At 38.2% G+C, this 3,607-nt stretch overlaps 1 long non-coding RNA gene across 1 annotated transcript; it reads right to left on the reverse strand.

Moving 5' to 3' along the window:
* Nucleotides 1-2,729: 2,729 nt before the first annotated feature.
* LOC124872026 lies at nt 2,730-3,280 on the reverse strand. Its single transcript, XR_007039185.1, has 2 exons — nt 3,203-3,280; nt 2,730-3,099 (listed from the first exon to the last, which is right to left on the reverse strand). It is a non-coding gene; the product is annotated as an uncharacterized LOC124872026 (long non-coding RNA).
* Between the last annotated feature and the right edge of the window lie 327 nt (nt 3,281-3,607).

Below are 3,607 nucleotides of genomic sequence, written 5' to 3' on the forward strand. Positions count from 1 at the left end.
TGGCTGAATCGGATAACCAAGGCGGATTTGGACGGCTTGAACCTCACTCACACTCGAGGGTGCAGTACACAGTTTGTGATGGGTAAATAAATAATGTTCGTCTACATGTATTGTAATAATATTCTGTAATGTAGTCTGCCAAGACAGTGAGCTGATCAGTTGATTCTGGTGGCAGCCCTCAGCGCTGTGACATACTTCAGTAACCTGCTTCAGATGTAGACTGCAATTTACCTTTACTGTTATACTGTAAATGTATTATCAAGTAATAGAACTATTATGTAATTATTCTATAAAAGGCAATATTGAACTTACCATGAATTCTTACCTTGTGTCCTTGTTGTGGCTATGAAAAAATTGTTGCATACTTGTCTAAAAATTATGTGCGGCCAATTGTCCGGATTTGCACCAAAAAAATCAACATATGGATCCACCTTGTTGATGACCGCAATTTTCTTGAGGTGCATGGCCTTATCAGGAGGCTGTAACAACTCTAGATACTTATCCATGGTCGAAAAAGTATTCAGTGTTGCAATGTTGTGAAAACCGTGAAGCTATACAGAGAAACCCAAGATGGCAGACTGGAAGTGAGGCTGCGACTTCAGTGACGTCAGTGAAATCTCCCCATTGAGACCAAAATAATTAAAGTTTTAGTTCTTCAATGGTTTCCACATTCCTTTCCTACTAAAAAATCTGACTAATTTATTTGTTTAATTTAAAAATTGCTTAGTTTGTTGATAAAAAAAACCCAAAAATGACAAAAATAAATTTTTATAATATGCAGCTAGATTTTTATACTTTTGACCTCGATGATTTGGCCCACCTGACAAAAAGCCATTTTTTCAAGTTAAAATTAAGCCTCAAGCCTTTTTCCCCAATTTAGAGTCAATACTCAAGTCTCTAAGGACTGTAATAAAAATGTTCTCATCAAATCTATTATATCTAGGTCACCTCTAAACCTGCATCACTCTAGGTTAGGATATAGGCTGCAAGATGACACCTGAGTCCAGCCAGATCGAGTAAAAAAGAAGCTTACAACCCATCATAATACTAAGATGATCAAATAATCATAATCTTAATATCAACCAGACAGATTTTATGATTATTGTTTTTGCCGCATCGTACACTATGTTTGTCGGTTAGTAGGTAAAGCTGCTAGAGAGACAACTACCCGATTCTGGACCACAGTAAGGTACTCAGTTCTGTCTTTAGTGCCAGCTTTGGTACTGAAAGCTAACAGGTCCAGGTGGCTTAGAAACTTTGAAACTCCTGAGAAATATAAATTTGTTCTAGCTTCTTTTATCTGTGGAAAGGTTCACCATGGAGAAAAGTAAAGAATTATTCCTTCAGACTGATTTGAATAAATTATGAGAATGATTACTATCTTACTAAAACATTTTAACATAGATTAATCAAGCTACTTAAGATATGGCAGTCCACTTTGGTAAGATTTATGTTTTAATCACCATGAATTATATGCACTTTTGATCATTAAATCTGTATCACTCTTATAACTCAGGAAGTGTGTCGTTAATTCTGAAGTTAGTTTCAAGTTAATATATTTCACAAGTTTAAATATTTTATCACCAAGTCTCTCTTTTAATGGAGAGTTTGAATCAATTTCAGTCCAAGCCTTCAGTTTTGATATCTTAGTCAGTGAGGTAACTGAGTTAAGGGCATCATGGCCAGTCAAAGGAAAGAAAAATCTGACCACAGTCTGCTTGACTCAGATCATCTCATAGTTTCCAGCATTCCCTAAACATTTAGCAGCACTCTTCTCATAGAACGTTTCAAGGACTCTGGACATTTTTGGCAATCTGAGGGCTGACATTTCAACAGGAACAAACCTCCTGAAACTCTGAAATCTGTCTGTGGTTGGTTGGAAATTCTTATAACCGATGACACTTCCTGGCTTAAATCAGACCTTTTTAAACATTTAGTAATGATTTTTTTACTGAATAATTACTGCTACATGAAACAGAAAAAACAGCTAATAGGAATACCATGCAGTTGCCATGTGTGTCTTTGATTAACAACATTCAGGGGTTGAAAACACACACAGGCGGGCACACAAGGCAAGGGGTTAGGGGTAATAGTAAAGACAAAATGCATACACAGACAAAGTCATAACAAAGGTCCATTGATTACTAAGACACAGCTCATTGGCTATGTCTTCATTTACACAACAAATAAATAGTGTGGTACATTTTTATATATTGGAGCAAAAATTTGCCTTTCTGTGTTAGGCCAAAAACATTTTAGAATAAGACCTGAGAGTTTTCTGAGCACAAAAAGTGCAACAGTTTTGTACAGTTACATTTTTAAAATTAAAAATATTTTTAATGATCTCTTCTAAATTAAAATATATGGAAATGAAGTTGCACTTTTAAGTCAGAGGATATAAAAAAGTAGAAAACAAAAACTGATTATATTAAAAGTTCAGTTTTATATTCTTCAATAAGACATTCTACTGGACAGCAGCTGATTAAATACTACATAGTAGGGGTGCGACAAATCACTTTGGCAAAACATTATTAAATTATACCAAGGCATATTTGAAGTTTGCCCAAAACGTCAGAGTATTATACCAAATCAGATGGATATTTCTTGATAAATCCATAAATATCAACCAGCAAGGCACTAAAAGAGGTTAATTTAATATCCCTGTGGGACAAATTGTCATAATGTTAACTGCCGACTTGACCCACATGCAGAGAACAACCAGAGACAGATGAGATTAGTGAATGTTTATTTAAACAAATGATCCTGGGAACAGGAAACCAGACTGGAACCGTCTGGCTGCGGGAGAAGAGTTACAAAAGGACCTCAGAAAACGCACCAAAACTGATTGTGCAGCTTACAGGTTAGCGCAGGGAAACCCGCCGGGGGGAATGGTCATAGATCCAGTGGTGTAAGACAGAGTGGCTCGCCTTGACCGCCATGTTCGTTGAGACGGGGCCGACAGAAGGTGCTGGGAGGGCGGACAGGATTCGCTTCGCTGGTGGCTCACAGAAGAGTCAGCCTGAAGGTTCAATTCGGGACTCGGTTCAGACCGATTCTTTAAATCTCTGGTCAACTCCGTCGGATCCAGAGGTAAGGCACCTGGAAGTGTCAGGACAGGCAAAATCAGTGCAAGTTTACAGAAAATTTCAGAAATAACTTTCAAACTACGAGAGTAGATTTTAGGGGAGGCCAGTAGCTGTACCGCAAGGGCAAACGCTCAGGCAACAAATTGCAGGCGCAGCCTCTTCATATACTGCCCAGTTGATAACCCTGATGAGCTGCACCTGTCCCTTCTCCAGCACCTCCAGGCAACAGCACCTGGCGGTAAAATGGTTAGCTGCAGGCAGACACACCAAGGATTCTGACACAAATTTTCACTGATTGTTTATAGCCACAATTGTTTGAAACATTTTTCTGAGACTTTAAGCTGTTCACACAGTTTCTTCCTTTGCCACATATGTTGGCAGTGGGGTAGAGTGCAACATTTGAGGCCATAGCCCACTAGAGTACTGTTCCTGACCATGTCCATCCTTTTATGCTCAAATCATCATAAAGTGGCTTAAAAAATATGCCAGTGATTTCACTGTACTCAAATAACCTAGTCACC

This window comes from Girardinichthys multiradiatus, chromosome 8, assembly GCF_021462225.1.
Source record: "Girardinichthys multiradiatus isolate DD_20200921_A chromosome 8, DD_fGirMul_XY1, whole genome shotgun sequence".
Lineage (NCBI taxonomy): Eukaryota > Metazoa > Chordata > Actinopteri > Cyprinodontiformes > Goodeidae > Girardinichthys > Girardinichthys multiradiatus.